Below are 13,996 nucleotides of genomic sequence, written 5' to 3' on the forward strand. Positions count from 1 at the left end.
AGATTAATGCACAGGAAAGAAAATGAGAATGATTCCAGTGTTAATTGACCACACAAGAGGGGATATGTGTAGAGGGCGAGGATACAAGATAATTTATTCGACGAACAATTGAGGCAACACTCGCAGAACATGAACTGAACGAGATTGGACAGAGCACAAACAGCAACACGGCACAATAAAATAAAACTAGAGCGACAACTGAGACAACCACGGGGGAATGAGACAGAGCAGAAAGTAAAGTGCCTGCTGGAACGGCGACAAGCCAAGATGGCATAGGAAGGAAATTAGTGAAAACACTAGGAACAAAAAGCAAATTAATGTTAAGACAGACAACTGATCAAACAATACTGGGGAAGGGAAGGGGGGGGGGGTGAGAGCTACCCAATGATTGGAGACTAAGCAGAAGAAGATTGCTATATAAAGGCAAGGGAAATAAGGATAGCATAACATCATATCATTCAAAAAACGGTAACTTCGGTTTTCTAGAGATTAGCGATGCAGGCAGTAAAAAGAAGAATGGAAGAATGGGCCAAAAACATTTTAGGTGAGGTGCAGAACAGGTTCCGAAAAGATGGAAGATTGGAGGATAACTTATTCATCATCACTGAATGTATACAGGTGGCACGGATGGGAAGAAAAAAAAACCGTGACATACGACAGTGTGAGTCATGAGAAACTCTCCGTACGGCTGAGAGAGTATGATTGAGATGCACACTTGATTAGACTTTTACAACAGGTATACACAGAAAATAAGGTTGTTATAACATGGAAAGCAGAAATAACAAAAGCGGCAGAAATAAAATGAGGACTCAGGCAAGGTTGTACCCTATGACCTCTACATTTTATGATATACCTGAGTAGAATGGCAAAGGAATGAGAAGAGTGCATGTTTTTATGTGTCATATATCGAGAGAGGGGAAAAAGTAGACCAACTTATACCAGGAATTTTTTACGCAGACGACATTGCACTGTTAGCAGATAGCCGGGATACGTTACAGGAGCTGATTAAGATATGTGGAGAGGAAGGCGTCTGTCTGGGCCTGAAATTCAGTAGCGACAAGTTGGGATTAATGATTTATTACGATGAGAAGGGGGACCCGTTAAATATTCAAGACGGTTGAATAGAGCATGTAGAGAAGTATAAATACCAAGGAATATGACTGAACGAGGGAAAACAATACTTAGAAAAACAGGAAGAAAATATGCTAAAGAAAGAAAAAAAATGCAGTAATTATGAAATATAGGGCACTATGGACTTACAATAGATATGAAGCTGCTAGGGGGACATGGAAATGAGTCGCGGTACTGGGGTTGTTTTCTGGCAGTGCGGTATTATGCATGCAGTCTGATGCCCAGTCAAACTTAGAGACCCGGCAGTGGAGCGTACGCAGACTGGCACCGGGGGCACATGGGAATACACCAAATGAAGGAGTGCAGGGAGACATGGGCTGGGTATCTTTCTAAGTTAGAGAGGCGATCAGTAAGTTGAAATTCGAACCAATATTTGACACAATTGAGGATTCTGTTGATACCCGATGGGCGTGAAAGGTATATTTTAACTCGCCGAAGACTGTCATTTTGTAGGAATTAGTTTTTTATACATAAAACAACCATCTATGACAGCGATAATTACACCATGCGAAGCTTACTGCTTAAAACCAAACCCATTTTGCCAAGACACCCTAATAACTTTTGTACGATGAAACTTGGTCCCTTGGCCCGATTATTGTTTACAGCTTTAATTCAGGCTTATATGACCCGCGCGTGATGAAAATTTAGTTCTTACGATGGTAAATCCGCACGAGATTCTTTTCCTTTAGCGTTATGCCGCTGCGCCCGACGGCAGCCGAAGGCCTCCATCTGTGACGTCACGAGAGTAACTTACGGCCTTAGGCTCTAAGTACTATCGCACGCGTATGCGTGCGGTTGGGAATGGAGGACGCGACAAAGAGAGGAGAAGGCGAGAAGGAAGAACAGGAGAAAAATGAAAGGAGGAGAGGAGGCCAAAATGTATCGGGTTACAAATGGGAATTTTCCCGGGCGGGGGCTTCCCAGAGAAATGTTATTACCTTTATATGCTTTCTGCATGATGGATTCTGCATTTCCTCAATCCAGAGGACAGGCTGCGGATTTAGAATTTGCTGCGGATAACATCCGCGAATATTGAGGTAATTGAATTTAGAAATCATTCTGCATCCACCGAATTTGCCTCATTTGGCTCCCACGGATTTCCAAGTTTTTCCTAAACTCAAAACATTCCCCGCTGTAAAGAGTTTTGGTCAATTGAAGACGTAATTGAGGCTTTGACGGTTACGTGGACCTCGGAGGACGTTAACACCGTGAGAGAATAGAGATCATAAAACAACGTTGGATGAAGTGTGGTGGTGTTTGAGGGAATTTGGCTAAGAAATAAGATATCAATTAAAAAAAAAATTCTTTAACTTTCATCCCGGAAACATAATTTTCGATCCATCGTCGTATCTTAAGTTCCATAACAGTACTTAAAGTATAAAAACTTCAACATCCTTTTGTATCCCAATCTTCGCTTGTAAAGTGGTAGTGCACTTACCTTGATAACTGATATTCAAGCGCCGTCGGGACAAAGAAATAGAGTTTAGTGACTACTTTAAAAACATATATATATTTTTGTGGATTTCTAAAACTGATTTATTATCATGGTAATATAATACGTGAAACGAGACGCTAGGCCTTCCTGAAACCCCACCCAGACATGGGACTTGTTATCGGCCACTTCCGATAGTTTTACGACGTCATGTGCTCTTTGGTGTTAGGAAGTCCCTCGAAGTTCCGGAGGAAGTCCAGAAGGTAAGAGTGGACCTCGAACCTATCTGGTTGCAGCTCTTGGTTCCAGTCCAGGGCCTCCTAAAGCAAGAAGTCGACGTAGGTGAGACGGTCGCCCAAGGTCCATTTGCGCCCTTGCAGGTAGTTGTCCCAGAGTTCTAGCACGTTGATCAGATTTTCCTGGGACGTCTTTCGGGCATCCTCGAAGCTCGGACTGTACCCTGTCGTTATCACGCACGTGATAAGGTCTCTCGCCTGCTGCTCAAACATGTCCAGCTCTGTGGTCCCTTCCTCCGTCCTTGGACACGCCAAAGAAAACAAGAGCCGATATGAGCGACTCGCAGTTAAACGAAGCAAAAAACGAAGCAGAAAAAAAAAAAAAAAGATCGGTCACACAACTAAGTAGACAGTGCAAGAAATAAACTAAAAATTTTAAATCAATGAACCTTAGGCATAATGAAGCTTCCTGGAATAGTCTTGTCTTTTTTACGGTTCAGTTGTCCGCGCCGCGGTATAGTTTCGTAAGACACTCCCGTGCCCGCAGGTCATTTCTGGGCCCTTCACTGAATACGGCCAATGCCGCATATAAAAGACAAGGCCTTTGCATGACGTCACCGCCAGTTTACATCCGACCCGCCCCAAGAGGCAAACCCGCCAAAGCTTAACTATAGTGTAGCCCAAAGCGGCAGACGCGTGCCGGCATTTCTCTCGTCATGAGACTCTGCGAGACCCGCTGTAGAAGGCAATAGAGAGTTTTAGTAGATCGTTCCGATACCTCCGATAGCCCAGATAACGATACTATGCATGCACAAGGGAGGCGGTGGCGGAGTATCGGGTATCGTTATTGGAGTCATGGGAACGATCTACTAAAACTCTCTCATGTTTACACGAGCTATAAGGCTGGTTCACACAGACCCGTGTTCTTACGTTACGTTACGAAAAGTCACCGGGAAATCTGTGCTTCGTATTAAGCGTGGCTACCAATTCAAGGGGATAGACTGGCAGGCGACATTCGAGACACGAATGCTTCGGTGACGACGAGCTAGGACGGTGAGTTACCGTGGCGAATAAGGACACAAGGCTCGTCGTAACGCTCGGTTGATCTTTTCACACAGCACTGCTTCCTTACGTTACGTCTAAGTCACTGAAACATTCCTGTCTCGAATGTCGCATGCAAGGCTATCTCCTTGAATTAGTAGCCTCGCCAAATACGAAGCACAGATTTCCCGGTGACTTTTCGTAACGTAACGTAAGAAAACGGGTCTGTGTGAACGAGCCTTTAGGCGCCGCTTGGTGGATCCACTGCAGTCACTAGACAGTTTTAGTATAGCGTTGCTGGATCTTACGTACGTATTACGCAATAGTATAGCGTACGCTAAAAATGACCTGCTCGGACCGAATTTAGTTGTGCGTTACGTTTTCGAGTGATCTTGGTTAAATTCGCTAGAGCCGTAGAATTCCGCGTTTTATAGTGCAACTATGCTCCTGGAAACATATATTGAAAATGAAAACGTGTCCAATAATTTTATTTCAAATTAAACCAAGCCACAGCTGCCTCGTCAAGCGCGTTTTTCTGTGGGGCACAGAGGCTACGAGTACGAGTGCGTAGCCAAGTTCGATCACGGAGCCTCCGTCAGTCGTCCCGTGGAAACGGCACGTTTTATCAATGCAGTCGCGGAACGAAATTCATGACCTACTGATGTCCAGTGCATAGCGAGAACTTCGGCGATTTTTTTTAGAGTCGTTCGTCCGTCGGCGATGAACTGTGCGAATAGGCTTAGCGTTGAGCAGATCGCAGCGTTGACGCACATTCCGAGCGGCGAACATTTTCACTGTGCACTCTTTCAGCTGCACGGCGATCTGATTCGACCGCGGTAGGTCCCAGAAAGAATTGCCGAGCTGAACACCACGGAATTTCACGTAACACAGAACTTCGAAAACGCCACGTCGCCCTTGCTGCGCCAGTCGGAATAACCGCCATCTTGAAACTGGCGCTCTCGTTGGGTCCGAGATCTCTCGAGAGCGTCCCGCAAAGACCGCTAGCCCGCCACGCAAAATCCCCAGCGTTGCGTGCGTACGCGACACACTAGCCCTTCTATTGCGTTCTGCGCATGCGCACTCACGACCCGCAATTTCCTTGCGTACGCAAAGCTATAGCGTACGGTCCACTAAAACTGTCTACTGACGAGGTGTGAACAGCCGTTACCCCGTTCTAGCGCTATACTTCGTCTCACCTTAGCATGGACTCACCACGAATGCTGTGCTAGCGCCAGCGGCTAGCCTTGATTGCCTTGACTGGAGCACTCGCTGCACGAGCGCTCGTGCAGCCGCCGAGGCTTCATTCGAAGTAAGTAGCTCGCGCTTTTAGCACGCGCGGCTAACAATAGTCCATACTAAGGTGAGACCAAGAGCATCCTACCTTCAACGACGCTCAAGCGCACGCGCGAAGCCAGAGCATCTGGAAAGCATAGAGTTATTATAACTTACGCTAGAGGTGGGGGGCGGGGGGGGGGGGGGGGGAGGGAGGGGGATTGGTGGCCGAGTGGGTGAGCGCACACCAGCTCGGAGCACGTGAAGCGAAAGCTCAAGCTTCTGAACCCAGGGATCCTGGGCTCAATCCCCACCGCTGCCCGTTTTGATCTGGATGAGCATCGTACCGGCGTGCGGTCGTGCATTATTACTGCGTGTTGCACGTTAAAGACCCCAAGCTAGCGGTTCTATTGAACTGGCTAAATTTTTCATCTACAGCGAGTGGTTCGTCGCAACTTTGAAATGGCTGACCAACTATACGCTGCATAAATATCCACACAATCCCAATCATTATTAGTGTAGGCTAGAGGTTCAACTGGCGCTAGTGTGCTGTCGCAAATTGAAGCAGCCAGCAACCAGTGGAAAATTGACTTCTGGTAATGGATTTCTATGGCAAAGAATGAGTGCATTTTCCCTCTGCGCTAGATTGTGAGACCAATTATCCGGAATAATTCGAACTTACTAGGTAGCGTGGGACATTTCTTAGTCAGGCAGACAAAATAACAGGTCCATTACGGCGCTTTTCTTTCAAATTCATTGCAATAAAAACGGTGCTAAAACGGCTTTGTACATGTATTTATCCGCACTATTGGACATTTTTAGCGCGAACACGAAATCGGCGCTTTTCAGCACGGGGGATAAACGTGCCAAGCGAACGAAGGACATCTAGAAAACCAAGAGAGACGGTAAGAACTACGCAGTAACACTGGATCAGTAACTCTCTGTGCATGTACCATCAGAATAAATTGAAGGCCACGTAATACATTCCGATTTTGAATAAGTAAGTACAGCTTTATTCTTTTTGCTCTGTGCGATTATGCTTGTTCTACGTTGAAAGCATGGCCCGCACGTTCGAAATCTTTGCTAACGAGTGCTCGATAAAGGCTGCCCAGCAGAGAAAGTAATAAAAAGGGACACCCTTAACAGCCCACGCACTTTCTTCATTACTGTTTGAATGTCTTTAACCGCTTGTAAAGATCACCGACGGGGCGATTTCCATATAGTGACAGGACTGGTATATTGGCAAGATATAAGCGTCACCGGAATGCTGGGGAAGCTTGAACAAACTATACCGCGAGGGTTAAATGGATCGATCGCGGTTTGAAGGGACGGCATAAACCCGTTTCATAAATTATTGCGCTGGGATTTACTACAGAGATGTTCGCAGCGGGTGCATTCATTAAATGATAGTATGAATGAAACATGAAACCTCCGGAACCAAAAGAAAGAAAATAAAAAAAATGGTTTCGTCTATGAAAAGTTTATCGCTAAGTCTTTTATCTAAAAAATCGTCAGAAAATCGTTATGTGCTATTCTGGCGTTTACTACGATTAAAAAAGGTGTGAAATGCTAATAAAATAGAATTAGCTTACCTATTCTTCAGTTCATTTTTCCCAAAATAAGCGCCACAGTGACAGATCATATTTTTTAGTGTACTTGCAAAGAATAGAAAAAAATATAGCTTTTTCTTATTTACTCAGGTAAGCCAATTGTTTCGCAATTTTAGCGAAAGCTTCCACTAACTTCAGCCACCTCTGTAGTAAATCCTAGCGCGATACGCTAAGATTTCGATATATGCCGTCTCTTCGGACGGCCATCGATGTCTTTGACCCACGCGGTATATTCCTTTCGATTGTTATTTTGCTTAGAATCGTGCGCTGGTTTGTACAAACCTGCTGTGGAACACAGGTTTGGGCCTTAAATATAGAAAAGTTACCTAGAGGACTAAAAAGCGCAAAAAAAAAAAAAAAGAAACACGGACGAAGAAAATACAGATACAACACGGACTGGCGCTAACTTTAAACTCATTTAATCGAGGCAAACCACTCAGCACACATACGTGAACACTTCATCCCACCATGCCAATCATATGTAATAAAAGCAACCCATGAACACAAAGAACAGCTGACAATGATTCAAACATTCTTATCAGTTCAACGTGACTATAAAACCATCTACAAAAGAAACTGCCTTGACATTTAGTAAAATTGAAGGCGTGCTGACGCAGTTGGCACCCGAGGACTTTATAAAATACGCTTCAACTATTTCCCTCTCAGTCTTGTTATTTGTTCTTTTAATAAATCTTGTTAATTCTAACAGGGTATCACTAGAGCCACTCGATATGGCAGCGTAGCTGCCAGAGTAGCGCCACGCTTTTCCCTGTGCCGCCTCTCACCGCGATTGGTCACACGCGGTACCATAGCAACGAGCCGAGCTGGCTCGGTTCCTTAGCAACCGAGTGACTATTCGTCACGTGACCTCGCAAGAACCGTGATGTCATCGGTAAGATGGCAGCGCCCAGACCGGGTGGATTCGAGTTTGTTCGGTGCGCGGTAGTCGTAATGTGCCGCTGCTTGCCGACGATTTCGGACTTCTTCGTGCTCTCTGACGCAGGTATAACGTGAAGATCAGTAAAAATGTGACTTTATACCTTTTCTGTGCAAGATCGCTCTGGATGTTAGCACCTGTGTGACAGCATCAGTCATATCGCCGTATCGGTGCTCATATTCCTGGATGTGTTCGAGGATCGATAAGACATTTTGCATGCAATTTTCGCACACTTTTAGCCTTGTTTGAACGTTGGAATGTCTGAGAATCAATGCGAAGTGAATGCGTCGCATGTTGGACCTTGGGAAGTTGTTTCAGCCCCAGGTAACCGCGTAATCCCAAACTTTTAGCGAGGAAGCTCCTGCGATCTTTGCGTTTTGTGCTAACCAACGATCTTACGATATAGCTTTTAGAATAACATTTTCGCATTTTCTAGCTTCCTTTGAATGTTGGAATTTCTGCAAATCGAAACGAAAGGTATACGTCGTGTGTAGGGCTTAGGGGAAGTTGTCTCAGCCCTCGGTCACCGAATAATCACAGCAACTTTAAGCGAGGAAGCGCCCGCGACCTTTAACCTTTTGTACTAATCGACGATTTTACAAATTGACAGTTCTGAAGATTTTGATATAACATGCTTTTTTAGCAATAGCTTGCATTTGATCGCAGTGTTTTGTTTTTTTAAGTGACAAGCTGGCGTTTGCTCAAATGACGTATATGAAATTTAATAGTGTGTGATGATGCAAGAATGCATCATCACACACTATTAAATGTATATGCTCAGAGGTGTGTTCGTCTTTGTAATTAACAAGTTACAGCCAATTATTTTTTACGAGTGCAATGTTTATTTTCTGTAGCTGGGCCCGTTTTGTACTCATTAATGTCCGTGTGCTATGATGCTATCATCAAGTGTGCATGGTTCTAAATATCCTCTTTGGAATGCCTACAAAAGCCCAAATGACGTCAGCCGACCCCAGCTCATGCATTTGACACGAAAACTGCGTCCCTCGGACGTATGGGCTCGTCAACAATCAATTCGTCAATGGATACAACTCGTCTTCTTTTGCCCCAGCCCCCCAGACCCTTTTTTGTGTCTGAAATAAAAGATACATACATACATACATATTTGAATTCCCGTTCGTGGCCAATGAGTGCACATGAGAGCACTTGCGAATGACAAGTTCTATGGTGTGCTTAAAAAGCACGGTGGAAGCTTGGGGTCATCGCACCGGTGCGCTAGCATGTCACGACCGCGTGATTCACTGTTCTCTTTTGAGTTGAAGATTAAAGCTCAGGAGAAGAAGTTAAAGAATCATTTCATCGCTCCTTTAACACGGGTATGCGTGCTACACCAGATAAAAATATTGACATTTTGCATGCCGGTAAACTTCAGGACGATCACTTGGCCTGTCGGCAAGAACCCCTCATATCCGGCGTCCGTCTCCTTTGATAGCGTTACAATCCTCTGTAGACCACCGTGCTGTCCTTCTTGGTTTAACCCCGTCGACTGTTCATCGCCCAAAACGAGGGTGACACCGTCGTCGACGTCGCTCCCCGCCAGTCGGTGAGATAATCACATCTTGAATGAATGATTGGGCCTTGAAGAGGTATGGTGCTAAGAATACATTCTCTTTCTATGGGGCAGTCGAGCAGCAGTCGTCCTGTCGTGGGCAATCGTCCTGTCGTGGCCGGCGTAATCGGATTTTGTTTCATAGGAGCGAAGCCCGAAAGTACAAGGACGGTACGTTCGTCCCACGAAGCCGCCGCCATCCCGGCGGTGCGGAAGACCACTCGCCTTGTCCGTGCACGCTGCAAATCGTCTTATTTCACTGAAGAACAGGCACCGCTCCTCCAGAGGCCCGTGCCGTACCACCATGCAAAGCGTCTTTTAGGTCTTTTACCACTTTTCAATTAACGAATGGAGATATCAACTAGATACCGGTTGCCGCCCGGTGTCGCTAGCAGTACGGTTACCATAGAAACCCCCCAGGCCCAAAATGGAGATCACTATAGGCGCTTCTGACATCGTGTATCTAGATAATTTTGCGTCGTGTCGCTACTCTGGCAGCTACGCTGCCATATAGAGTGGCTCTAGGTATCACTTCCGCACCGTATGCCTCGTGCTGCAAGGTGCCCCCCGCTTTGTTACGAACCGCTAGACGATGGTCACGCGCCCTTTCGCTAAAACACCGCCCAGTCTGTCTGTCCAATATACACGCGCCGGCACGTTACTGGAATCTCGTAAACGTCATTAGAGGCACAAGCTGTGTGCTGAGTGACGTGCTTCTTTGAACGTAGAACCCGTTTCTGTCTAGTCATCGTAGGACAACCTTTTGCCAGCTTGCATGAAGCGGAGAAAACAACATTGATATCGTACTTAATTGCTATTTTTTAAGGTTTTGCGATACCTTGTGTAGATAAGGTATCACTTGAACTCTTGATTTTTTAAACTTTTTCTCGCTGACCGTCACTTGTGTTGCCTTTAGTTTTGACTTTTTTTAGAAGGTTTCCACAAACGCTGGTAATCAAGCAGGTGGGGTAGCCCGCCCTGTCTAAGCGTTCTACCTGAAGTTCAAAGCTATACTCCGCGACAACTTTTCTTGGCAATGCAGTGGAAGGTACGTCCCGCGTCCCCTCTTCCATTTTGAGTGTACGAAGGCTCTCCTCGTCTCCTCGGAAATAGGGGAGGAGGAGAGCCTGCGTACACTCAAAATGGGAGAGGAGACGCGGGACGCACCTTCCACTGCATTGCCAAGAAAAGTTGTTGGGGAGTATAGTTGTCAAAGCGTGATGGCAGCTTTTTGTCAGAGCAGCCTGAAGACTGGTGAGATCAATTCCTCGCTTTATCAGCTTATAATGAGCGCTATCAAAAGACAAGATGCTGTTTTTTGAACGCGGTTTGTACCACTAGCACACGCGTTCATCCGTAAAAGTAAGCTGTAGGTCTAAAAACTGAATGCACTTGTCCATGGAAAGCTACCAGGTGAACTTCAATCCGTCCGATTTGGCCTCTAACAGTTTGACGACATTTGTAACATAAATTAAACACATCCCCGAGTGATCATCCCCAATAACCAGAAAATCTTCTACATATCCAAAATCTTATGCACATGCATCTCATCAAGGCCTTCCATTATGCGCTTGTCCATGGATGCCACAAAAAATATCACAGAAAACTGGGGCTACCGAGGAGCCAATACAAATACTCGTTTTTTGCATATAAAACTCATAGTTAAATTAACGTCTGTCGACCGCAGATAAAATTTCAACAACGCTAAAAGGCACTCACTGCTAACAGCTGTAGAATTTTGAAGCCCTATTTTTCCTGACTGATTGATCATGGCCCGAACAGCATTTAACAGTCCTCCCCATGTGGTACCGAATAAAACAAATCCTCTACATCAATCGAGAATGCCGAATACGCGTTCGGCATTCCCATCTGTGGAAATTGCACTATTTCATTTGAAGTCCGAACAAAAAAAGAAAAAAAAAAATCATCGCTTGCCATTTCACTCAGGTGACGCTATAAAGATCGGCTAACCTGAACTTGCCACGTGCCAGGCTCTGAAACAATGACTCGTACAGGGCATTCAGGTTTATGCGTCTTTCTTGTGAAAAAAACAAAAACAACTACAGAAAACCTTCCTCGCATTGTTCGCAAATTTTCTAACGCTCTCTAGCTGAAAATCCGTGAGCAACCTGAGTGCTGCTGTGTTTTGTTGTGTAGGATGAAAATTTTTCACCGGCACGAAACTCTTCGGAATAACGGCAATTGCCTTGTCCTGGAGAAGGCCCAGAGGCAGCACGACAAAACCACCCTCTTTGTCCGCCTCTACTGTATGCTGGGTGGTTTGCCTTAAATAAATCAGTTGGAAGTTAGCATTAATCCGTGTTGTGTGTGTCTCTTCTTCGTCCGTGTTTATTTTTTTTTTTTGCGCTTTTTAGTTCTCTAGATTACAATGAACCAACTAGCCCAATCTAAAGTTTTAATTAGCAAAGTGAAACATCGTTCACTTATAAAGAAAAATGAGCTAACTAAAGCACTTACACTTTTACAATGTTAATAAAGGTACATACCATTCGTTACAACCCAGGTAACACAAGTTATTCATGTTAATTTTCGGTGGGGAGACAAAACGCAAGCGCGTTTTCCCATGGGAATGCAGAGGAGCACCGGAAAAGTAGAGTAGTTGCTGTCTGCTTCAATTTGCGTCGCGGTCGTACCACAGACACTGGCACCAGTTGAACCTCTAGCGTACATTTTAAGAACTCTATGGTCGAAAGGAGTAGAGCGGGTGCTAGAGGCCTGGTGTTCGAGAGACCACGTCCTACCGTTTTCATTCTGTCAGTTACTATAGGGATGACGTCTTGGGGGGGGGGGGCAGACCTTGTATTCTAGGTGGTACGGCCGTGATGGATGTTGCAAATGTTGTTGATGATATCGAGGAAACCTTCGGGAGACTAGAGAGACAAGGTAGCGTTAGACGTTCCAGGTACTTACTAACTTTCGCAGTGCACGCATTTTTGGGAAATAAAGAAAGCTAAATAAGTACATGAACGAAGCGAATCACAGGTCAATCACGGCATTCCCTTCGTAAACTCATTTTAAATCACAAGTAAAATGAGCGACACATCAATTCATATCTTTTTCGCCTGAAATGAAGATGCAAAAATACCTTCCGACGAGGTCATACTTCCTGGCGAGGTGCTGTAGGATGGCCAGACTCTGCGTCAGTTTCACGCTGCCGTCCATGTAGTAAGACAAGCTGGGAAATGTCAGTCCCGAAGTGAACTTCTCCTCAAGCCATTCGCTGTTCTGAAACTCGGGAGTGACCGAACTCGAAGCGCCAGTCCTGGAACTCGACGCCCTTGTAGATGAGGAGGTTGCGGATACTTTGATCCAAACACCTGGTGTTCCAGTAGGCCAGTGTAGGCTTGCATTTGTCCGGGTGTTCATAAAACGGCCTAGGCATGGGCGCAAGCAGAACATCGTGGGAGGACAGCACATCGTGACACATCTCGCTTTATACCGAGTGAAAAAAGCGCCAATGTTTTCAAGTGGGACGTTAACAAAGTAAACGAAAGTCGCTATCAATGGCGGTGTCTTTGTTTATCCGAGGAAGAACGTGTTTGTGCCTCGAAATATGCCCTCGAGAGGTTTACGCTTTCGGAAAGGAGAAGGGTCTAGTTTCGATAGATTATATAAAAATCTGAAGGTGTATCACCGAGTCTTGGGGTCGTTGACGATGAAAACTGCCCTGCTATCTTTTGTCCGCAGAACCACGTTCCAGCAAGGTTGGTTCCATCCACAATGCATATTGAGCCTCTTCTAACCGAAAATAATTTATAGCGGTGCTTCGTTGGAATAAGTGCCTTGAGCCTCTGAGCTCGGAATACCACTTGCGTCCAAATTGCATAAGCCTTGCAGAAAAAAAAATGCATTCTTTAATTAAAGAGCGATTGACATAACAAATATATTTTAAATTGTTTAAAGCGACTGGAAAGGATTGCCAGATGTCAACGCTAAAATGTAAAAATTACAAAGTGCGCAATTGCGACTATAAAGTACATTAAAAAACCGGATATTCAACTTCCCGTGCGAATAGCGTGACAGAGGACAATATGTGCTTCCTTGCTGTTTCTTGCTGCCCAAAAGCGGAACTGTACCACGTTACACTGAGCTAGGTGGGTAGTTTTTCTCGTTCTTGGGCAGCCTTCTTCTTTATCTTCGTTTTCGCCCAGAATGAATATTGGAGTTTTGATTAAAATTCACCGTATTGTATCGAACCCGACATAAGGGCCGCCCACACTAGCGAGAAAACGCACGCGGCGCGCCAATCGCGTTGAAAACGCGTTCCGCAAAATCGAATGCTTCAAGATTGCGCGAGGCCTCCTGTGCTGTCACGTGACATTCGCGGCTGCAGAACTCTATCGAGTGTGTTCTTCACGATGCGGGACGCGTCTTCCCGCGATCGGCGTGCCACGCGGGTTTTCTCGCTAGTGTGGGCGGCCCTTTAGCTGAGAACTCGATTATATCTTCTTCGAAGTGCGAAGGTGACCTGACACAGAAAAAGTCTGACCAACAAAGTCACCCCTGATTCCTCAGTCACATGGCAGCACTAAGCTCCTAGTTCCTGGGAAATGTGACGCCGTTCATTCTTGTGGAAATCCTCAAGACACGTGCAGCGTGCCACTTCTGGGAAGAACAGTGCGTCTGAAATCTAGTTCAGTGTTGCGCTGTGCCACCATGATCTTCTTGGACTAACTGAATGAGCTTGATCTTCCCAAGGGTTGCACGTTGCACGTACCTCTTGCACCAACGCACCTTGAGCTACTTTTA

The 13,996-nt window shown here is 45.5% G+C and overlaps 1 pseudogene; it reads right to left on the bottom strand.

The window, feature by feature from the left end:
* Positions 1 to 2,763: 2,763 nt before the first annotated feature.
* LOC8030725 lies at positions 2,764 to 12,674 on the bottom strand (annotated as a pseudogene).
* Between the last annotated feature and the right edge of the window lie 1,322 nt (positions 12,675 to 13,996).

The sequence above is a fragment of the Ixodes scapularis genome, unplaced genomic scaffold (genome assembly GCF_016920785.2).
Source record: "Ixodes scapularis isolate PalLabHiFi unplaced genomic scaffold, ASM1692078v2 PGA_scaffold1__304_contigs__length_218370807, whole genome shotgun sequence".
In the NCBI taxonomy this organism is placed as follows: Eukaryota; Metazoa; Arthropoda; class Arachnida; order Ixodida; family Ixodidae; genus Ixodes; species Ixodes scapularis.